The 20,483-nt window shown below is 40.2% G+C and overlaps 1 long non-coding RNA gene across 1 annotated transcript; it reads right to left on the minus strand.

Moving 5' to 3' along the window:
- Nucleotides 1-8,315: 8,315 nt before the first annotated feature.
- On the minus strand, nt 8,316-9,929 carry LOC136784094 (uncharacterized). The gene is made up of 3 exons (XR_010824369.1): nt 9,708-9,929; nt 9,508-9,642; nt 8,316-9,106 (listed from the first exon to the last, which is right to left on the minus strand). It is a non-coding gene; the product is annotated as an uncharacterized lncRNA (long non-coding RNA).
- Nucleotides 9,930-20,483: the final 10,554 nt, after the last annotated feature.

The raw sequence follows: 20,483 nt of genomic DNA on the forward strand, positions 1-20,483 counted from the left end.
AGCCGTAAAGCTTTAAGAAGTTTCCCCCTACCTCGCAAAGCGTCGGAAAAAAAAAAAAAAAAAAAAAAAAAAAAAAAAAAAAAGGGTAACACACTTCGGGTCAGGGAGTACCTATATGAGACTAGGGTAACCCACTTGGGGTCAGGGAGTACATATTTGGACTAGGGTAGCTCACTTAGGGTCAGGGAGTACTTATACGGGACTAGGGTAAATCACTTGGGGTCAGGGAGTACCTATATTGGACTAGGGTAACCCACTTGGGGTCAGGTAGTACATATTTGGGACAAGGGTAGCTCACTTAGGGTAAGGGAGTACTTATATAGGGGCTAGGGTAACTCACTTTGTGTCAAGGAGTACTTATAAGGGGACTAGGTTAACTCACTTTGGGTCAAGGAGTACTTATATGGGAATAGGGTAACTCACTTGGTGTCTGGGAGAACTTATATGGGACCAGGGTAACTCACTAGGGACCAGGATGTACTTATAAAGGGGCTAGGGTAACTCACTTGGGGTCAGTGAGAAGTTATAAGGGACTAGGGTAACTAACTTGGGGTCAGGGAGAAGCTATAAGGGACTAGGGTAACACACTTGGGGTCTGGGAGTACATATGATTGGGCTAGGGTAAATCACTTCTGGTCAGGGAGTACATATTTGGGACAAGGGTAGCTCACTTAGGGTCAAGGAGTACTTATATGGGAGTAGGGTAACTCACTTGGTGCCTGTGACTACTTATATGAGACCAGGGTAACTCACATGGGGCCAGGGAGTACTTATAAAAGGGGCTAGGGTAACTCACTTGGTGTCAGGGAGTTCTTATAAGAGACAAGGGTAACTCACTTGGGGTTTGGGAGTACTTATAAAGGGGCTATGATAACTCACTTGGGGTCAGGGAGTACTTATTTGGGACTAGGGTAACTCACTAGGGACCAGGATGTACTTATAAAGGGGCTATGGTAACTCACTTGGGGTCAGTGAGTACTTCTATGGGACTAGGGTAACTCACTTGCGGGCAGAGAGTACATATAAAGGGGCTAGGATAACTCACTTGCGGTCAGGGAGTACTTATATAGGGGCTAGGGTAACTCACTTGGGTTCAGGGAGTACTTCTATGGGACTAGGGTAACTCACTTAGGGTCTGGAAGTACTTATATGGGATTAGGGTAACTCACTTGGGGTCAAGGAGTACTTATAAAGGGGCTATGGTAATACACTTGGGTTCAGGGAGTACTTCTATGGGACTAGGGTAAATCACTTCGGGTCAGGGAGTACCTATATGGGACTGGGGTAACTCACTTGCGTTCAGAGAGTACATATATTTGGACTAAGGTAGCTCACTTAGGGTCAGGGAGTACTTATATGGGACTAGGGTAACTCACTTGTGGTCTGGGAGTACTTATAAAGGGGCTATGGTAACTCACTTGGGGTAAGGGAGTACTTATATGGGACTAGGGTAACTCACTTACTGTCAGAGAGTACATATACAGGGGCTAGGATAACTCACTTGGGGTTAGGGAGTACTTATAAAGCGGCTATGGTAATACACTTGGGTTCAGGGAGTACTTCTATGGGACTAGGGTAAATCACTTCGGGTCAGGGAGTACCTATATGGGACTGGGGTAACTCACTTGCGTTCAGAGAGTACATATATTTGGACTAAGGTAGCTCACTTAGGGTCAGGGAGTACTTATATGGGACTAGGGTAAATCACTTGGGGTCAGGGAGTACATATTTGGGACAAGGGTAACTCACTTGGGGTCTGGGTGTACTTATAAAGGGGCTATGGTAACTCACTTGGGGTTAGGGAATACTTATAAAGCGGCTATGGTAATACACTTGGGTTCAGGGAGTACTTCTATGGGACTAGGGTAAATCATTTGGGGTCAGGGAGTACCTATATTGGACTAGGGTAACCCACTTGGGGTCAGGGAGTACATATTTGGGACAAGGGTAGCTCACTTAGGGTCAGAGAGTACTTATAAAGGGGCTAGGGTAACTCACTTGGGGTAAGGTAGTACTTATATAGGGGCTAGGGTAACTCACTTTGGGTCAAGGAGTACTTATATGGGACTAGGTTAACTCACTTTGGGTTAAGTAGTACTTATATGGGAATAGGGTAATCACTTGGTGTTTGGGAGAACTTATATGGGACCAGGGTAACTCACTAGGGACCAGGATGTACTTATAAAGGGGCTAGGGTAACTCACTTGGGGTCAGTGAGAAGTTATAAGGGACTAGGGTAACTCACCTGGGGTCAGGGAGAAGCTATTAGGGACTAGGGTAACACACTCGGGGTCTGGGAGAACATATGAATGGGCTAGGGTAACTCACTTAGGGTCAGGGAGTACTTATATGGGACTAGGGTAACTCACTTGCGGTCAGAGAGTACATATACAGGGGCTAGGATAACTCACTTGAGGTTAGGGAGTACTTATAAAGCGGCTATGGTAATACACTTGGGGTCAGGGAGTACTTCTATGGGACTAGGGTAAATCACTTCGGGTCAGGGAGTACCTATATGGGACTAGGGTAACTCACTTGCGGTCAGAGAGTACATATATTTGGATTAGGGTAGCTCATTTAGGGTCAGGCAGTACTTATATGGGACTAGGGTAAATCACTTGGGGTCAGGGAGTACCTATATTGGACTAGGGTAACCCACTTGGGGTCAGGGAGTACATATTTGGGACAAGGGTAGCTCACTTAGGGTCAGGGAGTACTTATAAAGGGGCTAGGTTAACTCACTTTGGGTCAAGGAGTACTTATATGGGAGTAGGGTAACTCACTTGGTGTCTGTGAGTACTTATATGGGACCAGGGTAACTCACATGGGGCCAGGGAGTACTTATAAAAGGGGCCAGGGTAACTCACTTGGTGTCAGGGAGTACTTTTAAGGGACTAGGGTAACTCACTTGCGGTGAGTGAGTACATATAAAGGGGCTAGGATAACTCACTTGGGGTCAGGGAGTACTCATAAAGGGGCTGTGGTAACACACTTGGGGTCAGGGAGTACTTATAAAGGGGTTAGGGTAACTCACTTTGGGTCAAGGAGTACTTATATGGGAGTAGGGTAACTCACTTAGTGTCTGTGAGTACTTATATGGGACCAGGGTAACTCTCATGGGGCCAGGGAGTACTTATGAAAGGGGCTAGGGTAACTCACTTGGTGTCCGGGAGTACTTTTAAGGGACTAGGGTAACTCACTTGCGGTGAGTGAGTACATATAAAGGGGCTAGGATAACTCACTTGGGGTCAGGGAGTACTTATAAAGGGGCTAGGGTAACCCACTTAGGGTCAGTGAGAAGTTATAAGGGACTAGGGTAACTCATCTGGGGTCAGGGAGAAGCTATTAGGGACTAGGGTAACACACTCGGGGTCTGGGAGAACATATGAATGGGCTAAGGTAACTCACTTAGGGTCAGGGAGTACTTATATGGGACTAGGGTAACTCACTTGCGGTCAGAGAGTACATATACAGGGGCTAGGATAACTCACTTGAGGTTAGGGAGTACTTATAAAGCGGCTATGGTAATACACTTGGGGTCAGGGAGTACTTCTATGGGACTAGGGTAAATCACTTCGGGTCAGGGAGTACCTATATGGGACTAGGGTAACTCACTTGCGGTCAGAGAGTACATATATTTGGACTAGGGTAGCTCACTTAGGGTCAGGCAGTACTTATATGGGACTAGGGTAAATCACTTGGGGTCAGGGAGTACCTATATTGGACTAGGGTAACCCACTTGGGGTCAGGGAGTACATATTTGGGACAAGGGTAGCTCACTTAGGGTCAGGGAGTACTTATAAAGGGGCTAGGGTAACTCACTTTGGGTCAAGGAGTACTTATATGGGAGAAGGGTAACTCACTTGGTGTCTGTGAGTACTTATATGGGACCAGGGTAACTCACATGGGGCCAGGGAGTACTTATAAAAGGGGCCAGGGTAACTCACTTGGTGTCAGGGAGTACTTTTAAGGGACTAGGGTAACTCACTTGCGGTGAGTGAGTACATATAAAGGGGCTAGGATAACTCACTTGGGGTCAGGGAGTACTCATAAAGGGGCTGTGGTAACACACTTGGGGTCAGGGAGTACTTATAAAGGGGCTAGGGTAACTCACTTGGGGTCAGGAAGTATTTATAAGGGACTAGGGTAAGTCACTTGGGGTTTGGGAGTACATATAAAGGGGCTAGGATAACTTACTTGGGGTCAGGGAGTACTTATAAAGGTGCTAGGATAACTCACTTCGGTTCAAGGAGTACATATAAAGGGGCTATGGTAACTCACTTGGTGTCAGGGAGTACTTTTAAGGGACTAGGGTAACTCACTTGCGGTGAGTGAGCACATATAAAGGGGCTAGGATAACTCACTTGGGGTCAGGGAGTACTTATAAAGGGGCTAGGGTAACTCACTTGGGGTCAGGGAGTACTTATAAAGGGGCTAGGATAACTCACTTGGGGTCAGGGAGTACTTATATAGGGGCTAGGGTAACTCACTTGGGGTTAGGGAGTACTTCTATGGTACTAGGGTAACTCACTTGGTGTCTGGGAGAACTAATATGAGACTAGGGTAACTCACTTGAGGTCAGGGAGTACTTATATGGGACTAGGGTAAATCACTTGGGGTCAGGGAGTACCTATTAGGGACTAGGGTAACCCACTTGGGGTCAGGGAGTACTTATAAAGGGGCTAGGGTAACTCACATTGGTTCAAGGAGTACTTATAAGGGAACTAGGGTAACTCACTTTGGGTCAAGGAGTACTTATATGGGAGTAGGGTAACTCACTTGGTGTCTGGGAGAACTAATATGAGACTAGGGTAACTCACTTGAGGTCAGGGAGTACTTATATGGGACTAGGGTAAATCACTTGGGGTCAGGGAGTACCTATTAGGGACTAGGGTAACCCACTTGGGGTAAGGGAGTACTTATAAAGGGGCTAGGGTAACTCACTTGGGGTCAGAGAGTTCTTATTTGGGAATAGGGTACGTCACTTTGGGTCAAGGAGTACTTATATGGGATTTGGGTAACACACTTGGGGTCAGGGAGTACTTCTTTGGGACTAGGATAACACACTTAGGGTTAGGGAGTACTTCTATGGGACTAAGGTAAATCTCTTCGGGCCAGGGAGTACTTATGGGACTAGGGTAACCCACTTGGGGTCAGGGAGTACATATTTTGGACTAGGGTAGCTCACTTAGGGTAAGGGAGTACTTATAAAGGGGCTAGGGTAACACACATTGGTTCAAGGAGTACTTATAAGGGAACTAGGGTAACTCACTTGGTGTCAGGGATTACTTCTATGTGACTAGGGTAACTCACTTGGGATCAGGGAGTACTTATATGGGACTAGGGTAACCCACTTGGGGTCAGGGAGTACTTATAAAGGGGCTAGGATAACTCACTTGGGGTCAGAGAGTTCTTATATGGGAATAGGGTACCTCACTTAGGGTCAGGGAGTACTTATATGGGACTAGGGTAACTCACTTGCGTCAGAGAGTACTGTTGTGGTTCTATCGCTGATTCACGACAAACTCGAAATTCTTTTGTATAATAAAGTTTATTGACGTTTGATTTACAATGTTTCTTCTTTATACAAATTGATAACCAGAGCTATGAGCTAGATAATTATAGTTTTAAGAGACAAAGGATTGCTTGGATAAAATTAAGGTATGAGAGGTCTGAAGGTCCTAGGAGACTCGACTTGTTCCTTCTAGCTTTTGACTCGAACTGATTTTAGGGGCTGCACGTTTGGGGCTCCTACCCTCAAAGTGCAGCGTCAAACATTACCTTATATGGTAACATTTGCGGGTCCCAATGGTCAAATGCGTCATTGTTTTAGAACATTCGACTGCCGTCGAAGTGCATTTTGCCACGTGTCGGGACTTAGCCTTGGCGACTGTGTGAACGAGCTGCGTCTGGCGCTTCGTATTACATTTAGGAATTTGTCGCTTTTAGGAGTATCTCTCCTTTACAATGAGGCTATTGATATTTTAATATAATTATGATAGATTTAGAGTTATTAATTATATCTTTAAATGATAATAATATTAATAATATTAATTATATAATGCTTATTGTAGCAATGAGTTATGTATGTTTATTCTATGTACATAACACCCCTCCCCCCCTGGAAAAAGAGGGTGGGTGGTTAATAATCGGGGTTGTATTGAAGGTTTACTGCTTGCTCAGGTGTGACGATGATCATGTGCGTCGGGGCAGCGTCGTCCGTTGCTGGGGCGGCGGCGTCATCTGTTACGATGGCATTGGATGGCAATGCCTGTATTGACCTGAGTCTTGGCTTAGGTTTTGGTCTTCTGTGAAGATATCGCCAGATTATGTAGATGGTTAATCCTATGATGATTAACGTTGTAGTAGAATATGAGATGGCCATATGTTGATAGGTGTGGTGTTGTCCTAGGTCTTCGTTTTGTACATCCTTTTTCAGCTGTTTTAGCTGGATGCTGAGCGTGTTGAGGTCGTTGACCTTGTTCAGGATGTTATGCAGCCTGGGAATTTTGGTTGTGTTGATTGCTGCTACGTAGTTTTCAGGATCTATGGCTCTCAAAGAGAAATTATAGTGCGGGATATAGTGTTTATGTTTGTTGGGCTTGGAGGTTTGTACGGGTTCCAAAACAAAATTAGTAGCTGTTAGGATACAATTTTTATATAAATTAATTACTCCGGAGCCCATTAATTCTATATTATAAGTAGGTTTTTGTTTGCAGATTACTTCTACAATTTCTAATCGCGGTGTGGAGTATATCCACGAGGCTTGGTTTTTCATGGGAATTAGCATCGGTTGCACTAAATGTATAAGTTTATGCTCGCACGTATTTATATCTATGTATTTTAAGTATAATGCAATTTCGCATGGATTAATTGTCTTTATTTTGTTGGATGGTTTATCCGTTGGACAGAGATAATTATCTTTTATCGTATAACATTTTTGTAGTTCGTCTTCAGTATACTCTGTATAGTGCTCAGCAATGCTGTCTATTGCTATGTATTCCTGTCTTAAATCTATTATGGAGTGTAATGTTGTAGAATTCTGAATAGGGATTGGAATTGGATATATTTGCAAGAGATCGAATTCTTTGGGCGTTATTAGAGGTATGTGAAATCCCACAAAAAACAAGCTTTGCTTGTAAAAAAAGGACGGCAAGTACATAAGTCGTATCTAGAATGATTAATATATAGTAATATAAAATATTTTAATTAAAAAAAGTAGTGAAATCCAAATGTTAGGCAAGTATAAATTTTTTCCATGGCGAAAATTGAAATTTAGAAAAAAGTAAATAGTAATACAAAAATTACTTGCCAGGCCCGTTGTATGCAATCGTATTAAATAGCCACATTTTTAACTTACGAGAAGCAATGCTTATATTGCAAGATAGCAACTTACACATGAATATTACGGGCCCGGCAAGTAATTTTTGTATTACTTTTTACTTTTTTCTAAATTTCAATTTTCGCCATGGAAAAAATTTATACTTGCCTAACATTTGGATTTCACTACTTTTTTTTAATTAAAATATTTTATATTACTATATATTAATCATACTAGATACGACTTATGTACTTGCCGTCCTTTTTTTACAAGCAAAGCTTGTTTTTTGTGGGATCTTATAACGTTTTGTAAGAATATAGGAATTAAAACTAAAAATTCTTTTAACTAATTCAATCTAATAAAACATTTTCCAATGTTCTCATCGTTCCATAATGTAAAGCTTCAATTCGAGATATTAATTTATTAATCTATTAAATATAATACAAAATATTACAATGATGAGTTCTTATCATAATTACACTTTTAGAGGCATTTAACATAGGATTCAATGACTGTTTGAGTTATATTTTCAACATCATATACCCAATATCACATTAAAGCCTTTCGCTTTCAAAAATTTGTTTCTAAATTTACCTTTAAATCCACTTTTTTCTTAGGTGTTACTCTCACTATCATCTTTGCATTATGGCTCTTTCCCTGGTAAACTAGTGACATTTATATATTCATTTCATTAATATAAACTGTAAAATATATACCAGTTAATGCAATGGAAGTCTATGTTTTTTAGGTATACTGCTTTCAGTTTCTTGAAGTTACACACTGTATGTTCTATTACATGTGAAATATTGAAATTATGAATTCCTTTCATATTTACACATTTACATGATTTTATTATAATTTTCATCAACTATGTTATTTCTAATTCCAAAGTTGTATGCCCAAAATCACCTGCAGGCACTTCACTCTCAAGGATTTTCTTATAAATTAACTCATATTTATCCTTCACTTTTTTAGCTGTTAACCTCAACATCAACTTTGAATTATGGCACTTTCTCCAGCACACTAGTGCCATTTATATTTTCCCTTCATTAGTATAAACTAGGAAATACACCAATTTATACAATGGATGCCTCTCTTTATTAAATATACAGCTTTCAGTTTCCTAATTTTATTCACCATATGCCTGATCACATGTAAAATATTGCAATCATGAATTCTTTTCATATTTACACATCTACATAAATTTATTATAATTTTCATCAACTATGTGATTTCTAATTCCAAAGTTGTATGCCTAAAATCACCTGCAAGCACTTCACTCTTAAGGATTTTCTTATAAATTAGCTCATATTTATCCATCATTTTCTTAGCTGTTACCGTCAATATCAACTTTGAATTATGGCACTTTCTCCAGCACACTAGTACCATTTATATTTTCCTTTCATTAATATAAACTAGGAAATACACCAATTTATACAATGGAAGCCACTCTTTTGTGGATATACTGCTTTCAGTTTCGCAAAGTTATTCACTGTAAATTCTATTGCATGGAAAATATTAATATGATGACTTCTTTTCATTGTTTCATTTCTAGATGACGTTATCATTAAAATTATGATTTAATTGACTTATATATTTCAAAGGGTTTATGCCCAAAATCACCTGCAAGCCTTTCGCTATTAAAAATTGGCTTCCAAATTAATTTTTTAATTTCTCCACCTTTTTCCTTAGGTTTAACTCTCAACATTAACTTTGCATTATGGCTCTTTCTATGGTAAACTGGAATCATTTCTGACTTCTTGTATTAAATATTACAGCTTAACCCTGCACAATGACACATTAAACATGTTATTGTAAATCAATCTGAAATAAAATCTCACTAAGTACCAAAAGATATATTACATATTATATTATAAAAATCAATGTTATTCTTATAAAAAATTAAATTTGAATAATTTTTTTGGTAATAATAATAATTTCTTTCTATTCTGATTGGGGAAGCGTAGGTAAATATATGGTTTTAATACTTTTTTATATTATAATTGAATATTAAATAACGATTAGAAAATATTTATCTGCTTTTCTTTAATCGTAGTAATAAGAAAGATTTATTGTCTCATGGAAAATTGTTTCTATATATGATATAACCTATCGGACAGTTGAAATCCATATGAGTTTGAAGAAAAGAAAAATTTAAACATGAAATTTGTTATTGATTTCCATACCTGGATGTTTAGCATATGTTCAAACCTCATCCTTCTCTGTTTCATTTACAACCTTTGTTAATCTGCATTCTCCAATGACAGGGTATTTCCAAGAATTGTTATAGCATTTGGCACTGGTTGGCATCAAACTGCAAACTATGAAATAATGCCTATATATAACTTTGTTTTAATTAAACAAATTCTTTTTACAATGTACTTACTTTACATGAAAATGTTTATGTTTATAGCTATTGAGACACTACCGTGTGTCTTAATTATGAGTGAATGTAACAAGATTATCCTTATCTGTTTTATCTGCAATAACCTTTGAAGTACATCTGGAAAGAGAGACTCAACAAAGTAATTGTTATATTTTAATACATGCTTGAGCTGAATTAAAAAATAAATAAATAAACAATTAATTTTTAATTACATACATTTTAAGCGGTTGAATGAGTTACACTTACTTTACCATGTGATAATGAACAATTGGCTTATCTTTTTCTTTCGCTAGTAAATTGACATATCATTGAGTCATCAACAGTTAATCACATTTCAAACTACTGTTTCCATTGCTCAACCAGTACTCCGTAGTTGCATTAAACCAAAGCTCTGTTTTCCAGCAACACATGGCAGCACTATCTTCATTATCTATTTTATTATAAAAAGTAGTAATATCCACTGGAACTGTAACTGATTCCTCTTTAACTATGGTAGTACTTTTTGGTGCTTGCATTTTTCCAAGAATTGTTATAGCATTTGGCACTGGTCTGGCATCAAATTGCAAACTATGAAAGGATACCTTGTATATAACTTTGCTTTAATTAAACTAATTTTTTTCACAATGTACTTACTTTTCTTAAAAACGTTTATGTTAATTGTTGTTGAAACACTACCATGCACGTGTTGGTTATGAGTGAACGTAACAACCTCATCCTTCTGTTTCATTTACAATTTTCGTTAATCTACATTCTTCAATAACAGGGTATTTCCAAGAATTGTTAGAGCATTTGGCACTGGTATGACTTCAAATCAGAGGTGCATACAAGGAAAATATTTTATTTATAACCTGAAATAAAATCCCTCAAAGTACCACAAAATATTAAATTTTAATATATTTTACAATGTTGTGTTACTTATCTGATTCTCCATCAGACTCCTTCATGTATTTATTCCTTTAGTTTAATTATCTACACTTTGAATTATATCACACTATTTTTATCCTAATACAGAGTAATTTTGATTTTGACCTTATTGACAGTTCTATCGAAATCGATCGAAATTAGGGTTATGCCGGTATTGAATATAGCAGTTGAATATAGCAGCCAACTTCAGCCCGAGACATACAGAAGCGGTCAACTTCAGCCCGAGACATACAGAAAGGAAGGAGAAGAATTTCAACTTCGGCATATATATAGCTAACAGAGTATGAGATCTCTGGATTGCGTGAACCGATTTTAATGTTTATGGGCTCAAATGAAAGCTCCTTCAAAACCATTTTAAGAAAAGCTTTGCTTAAATCATGATAGTGGATTATTCACAAAGAAAAATCGGTTTGAAAATTAGGACAGCCAAACTTGCTGTATAAGAGAGTAGTGCCTCGACGGCCGTATATACATGTTATTATCTACTTTTTTCTGTACTTGCCGTCGAGACACTACCGTGTCTCTTGATACTACAATTAGTTTGTTGGTTTTGGTATAAATTGTGGGTTTCATTAGTTTTGAAATTAAATGTATATTTAGTGTTTCTAATGGAAAAGGGAATTGCGTGCCAGGAGGGATGTGAGGGATCGCATCTTTAAGGTATTCGAGAATTTTTGTATATCGAATAATTTTTGGATTTATTACTCCTTGGCTCGCCTGTATTACGAAATTTAGTAAGTGTTCCGTGTATATCATTAATTCTTCGGATGTAAGATTAATGTTATATAGAGCTTCTCGCTCGTCCGCTTGGGCTTCTAGATCACGTACTGTTTTCATCAGCATTTTTTCGTTCGCATCTATTTTTTGTATCATGTTATTATAAGTTTCTATAGTTTGGTCGATAATTTGTATTTGTTTTAAGAGTGCTATTCTGTTGGTCTCTACTGTTTGATCTATGCTTTGTAGATGTTTATTTATTTCTTCTTCGTCGTTACTGTCCATTATTCCGAATAAAATTTTTCCAATTGACCCTACTCCGTTTGCTAGTCCTCGTCTGTTTCTCTCTTGATGTAACGTTATTTCATCTATTTCATCTAGGTTCTTTTCGGCTGTCTCTAGCTTGTAGACGGTATCAATAACGGGGTGTTTACAGATTTTTCTTCCTTCTTGTTTGTAGCAAAGGGTTTGATCATATAGGAATTTGTCTAGTTGCGCGAGTCTTTGGCGATATTCTACTATGTCGGTGATTATTACTAATTTCCATTTTTCTTTATAAAAATTGACCGTGCCGAATTTTTCATAAAATAGTCCCGGTTGACCTTTGATGGGAATGTTTTGGACTTGCTGGGAGCTTCCGTGCATCGTTATGACCATAAGGGTCAGCATGCACCTATAATAAAGGGCAAGTGTGGTTAATTGTGGAGTTTTAATGTGAAAAAATTTTAACAAGTTTTATTTTTTACTGGGAGTTATTTTAGTTGGTCGCGAAGGTGCGTCTGGTTCGTAGACATTGGGTCAGCGTTTTTGCGTGAATTTGCGCGAAGTGGGGAATGGACTATATATTAGTGGTTTCCGTACGGGGAATTTCATTTCGATTCTCAAAGTTCCGGAAACCGACAGTGACATGGCTGTACAAGTTTATAAGCGGAAGGATATGTATGACCGAGGGGAGATTGACGGCCAGGGGCGTCGCCTTTTCTTAAGGCTAGATAATGGTGAGTGTCTCTCTCTTTTTTTTTGTTTTAGTTTTTGTTTCTACTTAATTTTAATTTCGTTGTTTCTATCCCTTTTCTTTTGTTTATTTAGTCATAATCTTCAACGTGGGTGCGGTGCAGTTCCGGAGGATGTGCCGAAAGTCGAACCGCATCCAGAGGTACCATGAGTGGGATTATGACTGCCTGGAGGATAGCTTCTGGGTCGCCTTCGACCTGTTTGGGATAAGGTGGCTCCAGTACACCGGGGTGGAGCCCTACCGTGGTTGGGGGTACCCCAACCAGCAGGTTGAGGGGTGGACAGGTCCACCCTTGGAGGAAAATGATGTCCTCCGATACCATGGCTTAATTTAGCCAAAAAAAAAAAATTTTTTTTTTGTATCTTAAAAATTTAAACAAATGTATTTATATTTAAAAAATTTTTTGTTTAACAATTGTCAGAGACGGTGAGGTGATTCCTTTGTTCTTGAATAAATTTCAATTTATTTAAAATGTATGTCTAATTTCTAATTTTAGTACCTTTCCCTGTTAGTTAAGTTTTAGAGATAGTTAGGGCAAGAGGAAGGACGGAGAAATTAGAGAAATTCTAATAATAATAAGGGAGGGGAAAAGTTATAAAAATATCTTAGGAATTAAAATTATGTATATATATCTCTTTCCCCCTTTTTTTTTTTTGAATCGAGCTTTACTTATTAATTGTAATGAAAATATTTAAGAGTTGATTTTGATATATAAAAATATGGTAAGGTTGATTACTCGTAGAAGAGTTCATTATTATAGTTAACTAGTTTTAGTATATAATGATTATTAAATTTTAGTGGTAATTATGAAATGAAATTGTAGTAAGAAGTAAATTAGGGTGAAGGGGAAAGTGTAGGAGAGAGGATGGTATGTGTGTGTGGTCGAGTCGGTAACTACACGTGATAAGGCTTTAGCCTATTGACGTGGGTTACAATCTTCTTTTTACCCACTGCTAATTCGTAATTTAATTCGCTTAGTTTTGCGGTTATGGTATAAGGACCGTCGTATAGGGGTTCCAATTTCTTCGGTCTTCCAGCGCGAATCATTTCTCGCTTTAACAATACTTGGTCTCCTACTTCGTAATTTGATTCTTGTGTATTGTGATCGTAATAGATCTTCGATTTTTCCTTTTCCCATATTAATTGGTCTTTCATTATGTTACCCGTTGAGCAAATTCTTTCGCGGAGCTCGTTATAGTAATCTTCAAATGTATACGTAGGTTGCGGCGGATATTTGAGCGTGGTCGGTAATTCAACCTCGCGTCCGAATAGCAGTGAAAAAGGCGTTCGGCCTGTAGCTGTGTGTGGCGTAGTGTTATAGGTGAACATGGCGTAGGGTAACCATTCGTCCCAGTTATCTAAATCTTCGTTGACAAAGTTTTTTAAGTACGACGCCAATGTTCGGTGCGACCTTTCTAGCGCACCATTCGACTGTGGGTGGTATGCCGTGGTCTGTATTTTGTCAATTTTTAATAGCTTACAGACGTCCTTAAATAGGTTACTTAGAAAGTTAGTACCCTGGTCAGTTAAAACCTTTTGGGGTAACCCGTAAGAAAAAATGATCCTTTCAACGAATAGTCGTGCCACAGTAGAGGCTGACTGGTCTTGAATTGGTAAGGCTATGCTGTATCTTGTAAAAAGGTCTTGGAAGGTTAAGGCATACTTGTTTCCTTGTTTGGTCGCAGGGTATGGTCCTATTATATCTAGGGCGACCTTTTCGAAGGGTTCTACTGGCGTGTCTGTTATCTGCATTGGTGCACGTTTCACGTTGCCTGTTTTATTGCGCTGGCACATGTCACATTTTTTTATGTATTCTTCGATGTCCTTTTTCATATTTGGCCATACGTGTTTAATTTTAATTCTTTGTAGGGTTCTATTTACGCCTTCAAGTCCTCTGAATGGAGTATCGTGATACTCGTAAAGGATTTGATTTATCATTGCGGGAGTATAGGTTGATGGCTTCTCATCAGCTGTTTCTTCCTCGGCGTCGGGGTTAGCTGAGGTTGCATCTTCGTTTGAGTCGGTTGGCCTTGGGGCAGCTTGCCGTGCTCTTGAGCGCGTGGTCACGTATATACGACTTAGCGCATCTGCGTTTGTATTCTGAGTACCTGGTTTGTATCTAATTTCGTAATCGTACTCGGCTAACTTTAATCTCCAACGCATCAATCTGGAGCCTGGGTTTTCTACATTGAAAAGCCAAGTGAGTGGTTGATGATCGGTGATGATGGTAAATCTAGTACCATATAAGTAAGGTCGAAAATTTTGTACAGCCCAAACTATAGCTGCTAATTCTTTTTCCGTGGTGCTGTAATTTACTTCGGCCTTGTTAAGCGTTCTGCTGGCGTAAGCAACGGGGAGGTCTTTGCCTACCTCGCCTTGCGATAACACGGCTCCTATTGCTTTATTGGAGGCGTCCGTGGTCAGAATGAAAGGAAGATGAAAGTCTGGATACTGTAAAAGTGGTGCAGTAGTCAATCTTTCCTTTAGATTTTCAAATGATGATTGTTCTAGGGAGGTCCAGTTGAACTTCACTCCTTTCTTTAATAGGTTCGTCATGGGTTTCGACAGGTCAGCAAAATGGTCAATGAACCTTCGGTAATAGCCTGCTAGGCCTAAAAAGGATTGTACGTCCTTTACGCTCTTGGGTGCTGGAAAATTTTTTACAGCTTCTATTTTAGTTGGGTCTGGAGAGATGCCTTTGTCTGTAATTATATGACCCAGGTAGCAAGTTTCCTTGCGAAGAAACGGCATTTTTCCGGTTGCAGCTTTAGAGTATTTTCACGCAGTCGAATGAACACTTGTTTCAGTCTTTTGTTGTGTTCTATTAGAGTAGGGGCGTGAATTACTATGTCGTTAAGGTAAACGAAACATTGGATCCCTTGGAGTCCGGATAATACGGTGTTCATTAAACGTTAAAACGTAGCTGGCGCGTTTTTCAATCCAAAGGGCATGCGGTTTTATTCGTAGTGCCCTAGGGGTGTGGAGAAGGCTGTTTTTTCCTTGTCTTCTTCGGCCATGCCTATCTGGTGAAATCCAGAGGCTAGGTCAAGGGTGGTGAAATATTTCGAGTGGCCTAGTTGGTCCAATATTTCGGTGATGTTTGGCAATGGATAGGCATCACCTATAGTAGCTTCGTTTAGCTTGCGAAAATCTACGACGATGCGCATTTTTATATTTCCTTGTGCATCGGGTTTCTTGGGTACCACGAGCAGTGGCGCGTTCCACTGGCTTCGGCTCGGCCGTACTATTCCGTCAGCTTCTAGCTGAGAAATTTGTTTATCAATTTCCTGTTTATGCTTTTCAGGTAACCTATAGGGTTTTTTAAAGATAGGTTTGGTATTTTCTACCAAAGTAATGGTATGTTTTACCGCTTCGGTGGTGAGGAGTTTGTCACCTTCTAAGTGAAATATATCATTGTATTCCTCACAGAGTTCTGTTAGAGTGCGCAATTCTTCCTGATTTAAATGATTTAGTTCTAATTGAGACTTTAGCCGGGCGAGTCGATCGCTGGCGCAGTTATTGACAGCGTATACGGTTATGGGTACAGAGGGGTCGTCGCCCTGAGTCGGTGGACTCGGAATATCTTCTAACACAACTGTAGGCAAGGGTATCTCTAGTTCTTTCTCCGTGATGTTCAAAATGCTGACGCAGCAGGTAGAGTTGGTTGGCCTAGTGGCATAGTTACCTATATACACTCCAGGTAGTATTTGGTGTCCGTTTACAATGCCGTCTTGTTTACTATCTGTTAACGCGGCTACTAATGTTTGGGATCTCGGTTTTAGTGATACCGTGCGTGATACTACTTGTTTCATTGGCCAGGTGTGTCCCAGCATCGTCAAGGACACGTCCTTTTCAAAATGGAAACTGTTTCTTTTCCAGAAATCCATACCGATTAGTCCGTCGGCTATTAGCGAAAAGGTGTCTGGTACTATTTGAAATTTATGGGTTATAGTGTATTTTCCGACTTTTACGTGTAGGTAAACTGATCCAAGCGTCTTTACAGGTGTTCCACTTATTCCTGTTAGCGTAATCGGGGTTTTGTCAGCTATCGTTTCCTTGCGCAGGACTTTTATTTTAATTATGGAGACATCGGCTCCAGTATCGAAGAGTAAGGTTGCTGGTCGTATGAATTCAGCGGCTTGTACTTCGATCAGATTTTTTATGGGAGTACATAATACCATATTAGCGGTTAGATTTCCTACAGGTGTTGGTCGATTCAAGTTTTCATTAACTGGCTGCTCTGAATTATTTGCATTCTGTTGAGCTTCTCTTTCTCGCTTTGCTTTTAGGGTGCGGCACTCTTGGACAGTGTGTCCTGGTTTTTTACAATAATTGCAAGAGTTGCATACCTTGTTAACAGAAGATGAGTGACTCTGAGTCCGTTTTGCGTTGCTAAGTCTCGCGTAGCATTTTTCGGCTACATGTCCTTTCCTATCGCAGCGTTTGCAATGGAGGTGCGAATTATTCCGTTGTCCGGAGGATCGTTGTTGTCCTTGGTTATCGCGTCTGCCATGGGTCGAGCCCTGTTGAGTTCTGTACTCTTCGTCGGATCGAGTCAAGGATTCGCGATCGATTGCGATAGCAATTGATTCTCTGAAAGTTGCGCTCTCGCATGATGCTACCATAACTTGGAGTTTAAAATTCAATCCTTTTATGAATTGATGCTTTGCTTGTTGCGTTAACAATTCTTCTATGGCTTCGTTTTTAGCCGGATCATTTGCTGGCGTGATGCATCTTTCTTTCAAACCTGATAATATGTCTTCTAGTCGGGAAGCATAGGATCGTACCGATTCATCTTTTCCTTGTCGGCATCGATTTAAACTATTTTGGAGGGTCGCGGTAGACCGTCGGGGTTTGAACGCTTCTTCTAATTCTCGTATTAGTTGTTCGATGTTTTCGATTACTTTGTGCTTAGTTTCAGTATAAGCTTTGCCTCTTAGTATTGTAAATCTAACCTGCCGTAGAAATTCGTCTCTATCTAACGGGTGTAGATATTGATTTGCCATAACTATAGAATTCACAAACGGTTCTAGCTCGTCTGGGACTCCTTTGTATTTTGGGATTCTTCCGAGAGTTACATGTAGGAAAGCATATCCGTGGTGAGGTTCTTCTTCTTCCTCATCGTCTAGATCTGGCACGTATCGAGGTCTTTCGCAGGGAGTCACATACGATGTTCTTTGTGCCGGTCTTGCCGTGGTGGTCCTCGCGGGGAACCTATTAAAATTTTGGCGTAGCCTGGAGAGTTCGTCTCTCAGTCTCGCGTTTTCTTCTTCAATTGCGCTAATTTCGCGGGGCCTTATGCTGTTGTGTAATCTTCTAATTTCAGCATCTATGGCGCTAGGAGGTATGCTTTCGTCAAGAGGAATCGTGTTTGTTGGTGCGTCTTCTATTCTGACAGGCGGACGTTCCGCGGTGTAACTATGATCTAATTCTGGGGCGTCGTTATTCGCGTTGCCACGGTGAGCCATAGTTAGTCTATTCCGTCTTCACGTATTTACGTTTCGAAATGGGGTTCCTTCGTCGGTTTCCCTAAGAGTACGCAAAGTTCTATTCCCTAATTGAGAGATGCAACTGTCTATCTCTCGGGAGATTGAAACACGATTTGGTCGAGGTACACTATGTGTCGCGGGAGTTAAGCTGGGTTCAGATTGAGTTCGGTCTAAATTATCGGGATTACGGTACATGGAAAAAATTTAGTACTACGAACGCTATGGGCTCGCGGTTACAATGTTCACAAATAAAATTGCTACTGATATGATTGGTACCGTACTCACCAAAAGCTCATTTTCACTGGTTGGCTGGCTGCAAGTTCTGCTGGTTTCCAGTCGTTGATTTCTTGTAGTCGTGAGGTAGTATGCGGGGTGAACCTCGAAGTTGTGGGTTTGTCGCTCCGTTGCTGAGAAAGGCGATGTTGGCGGATGTCTCGTTGAGTATCGATGATCATCCACGTCAGTTCGTCCTTGTAGAGGTTGGTCGATCGGAGAAATAAATTTTCCTGATTTTCCTTGGGATGAAGATTTATGTAGGTTTGATCTTCACCAGTCAACGGATCCCACCGCTGCCACCAGTTTGTTGTGATTCTATCGCTGATTCACGACAAACTCGAAATTCTTTTGTATAATAAAGTTTATTGACGTTTGATTTACAATGTTTCTTCTTTATACAAATTGATAACCAGAGCTATGAGCTAGATAATTATAGTTTTAAGAGACAAAGGATTGTCTGGATAAAATTAAGGTATGAGAGGTCTGAAGGTCCTAGGAGACTCGACTTGTTCCTTCTAGCTTTTGACTCGAACTGATTTTTGGGGCTGCACGTTTGGGGCTCCTACCCTCAAAGTGCAGCGTCAAACATTACCTTATATGGTAACATTTACGGGTCCCAATGGTCAAATGCGTCATTGTTCTAGAACATTCGACTGCCGTCGAAGTGCATTTTGCCACGTGTCGGGACTTAGCCTTGGCGACTGTGTGAACGAGCTGCGTCTGGCGCTTCGTATTACATTTAGGAATTTGTCGCTTTTAGGAGTATCTCTCCTTTACAATGAGGCTATTGATATTTTAATATAATTATGATAGATTTAGAGTTATTAATTATATCTTTAAATGATAATAATATTAATAATATTAATTATATAATGCTTATTGTAGCAATGAGTTATGTATGTTTATTCTATGTACATAACAGTACATATATAGGGGATAGGATAATTCACTTGTGGTCAGGAAGTACTTATATGGGACTAGGGTAACTCACTTGGGGTTAGGGAGTACTTATAAAGGGGTTAGGGTAACTCACTTGTGGTCAGGGAGTACTTCCATGGGACTAGGGTAACTCACTTGGTGTCAGGGATTACTTCTATGTGACTAGGGTAACTCACTTGCGATCAGGGAGTTCTTATATGGGACTAGTGTAACTCACTTGGGGTTAGGGACTACTTATATAGGGGATAGGGTAACTCACTTGGGGTCAGGGAGTACTTATTTAGGGTCTAGGGTAACTCACTTTGGGTCAAGGAGTACTTATATGGGAGTAGGGTAACTCAATAGGGGCCAGGATGTACTTATAAAGGGGCTAGGATAACTCACTTTTGGTCAGGGAGAAGTTATAAGGGACTAGGGTAACTCACTTGGGGTCAGGGATTACTAATAAAGGGGCTAGGGTAACTCACTTGGGGTCAGGGAGTACTTATATGCGACTAGGGTAACTCACTAGCGTCAGAGAGTACATATATAGGGGCTAGGATAATTCACTTGTGGTCAGGGAGTACTTATATGGGACTAGGATAACTCACTTGGGGTTAGGGAGTACTTATAAAGGGGTTAGGGTAACTCACTTGGGGTCAGGGAGTACTTATATAGGGGCTAGGATAACCTACTTGGGGTCGGGAAGTATTTATAAGGGACTAGGTTAACTCACTTGGGGTTAGGGAGTACTTATATGGGACCAGGGTAACTCACTAGGGGCCAGGATGTACTTATAAAGGGGCTAGGATAACTCACTTGGGGTCAGGGAGAAGGTATAAGGGGCTAGGGTAACTCACTTGCGGTCAGAGAGTACATATAAAGGGGCTAGGATAACTTACTTGGGGTCAGGGAGTACTTATAAAGGTGCTAGGATAACTCACTTCGGTTCAAGGAGTACTTATAAAGGGGCTATGGTAACTCACTTGGGGTCAGAGAGTACTTCTATGGGACTAGGGTAACTCACTTGAGGTCAGAGAGTACATATAAATGGGCTAGGGTAACTCACTTGCGGTCAGAGAGTACATATAAAGGGGATAGGATAACTCACTTGGGGTCAGGGAGTACTTATAAAGGTGCTAGGATAACTCACTTGGGGTCAAGGAGTACTTATAAAGGGGCTATGGTAACTCACTTGGGGTCAGAGAGTACTTCTATGGGAATAGGGTAACTCACTTGCGGTCAGAGAGTACATATAAAGGGGCTAGGATAACTCACTTGGGGCCAGGGAGTACTTATAAAGGTGCTAGGATAACTCACTTGGGTCCAAGGAGTACTTATAAAGGGGCTATGGTAACTCACTTGGGGTCAAGGAGTACTTATAAAGGGGCTATGGTAACTCACTTGGGGTCAGAGAGTACTTCTATGGGACTAGGG

This window comes from Prorops nasuta, unplaced genomic scaffold (assembly GCF_024137725.1).
Source record: "Prorops nasuta isolate Cenicafe-Biocafe unplaced genomic scaffold, Cenicafe_Pnas_1.2 PNAS00046, whole genome shotgun sequence".
NCBI classification, from domain to species: domain Eukaryota; kingdom Metazoa; phylum Arthropoda; class Insecta; order Hymenoptera; family Bethylidae; genus Prorops; species Prorops nasuta.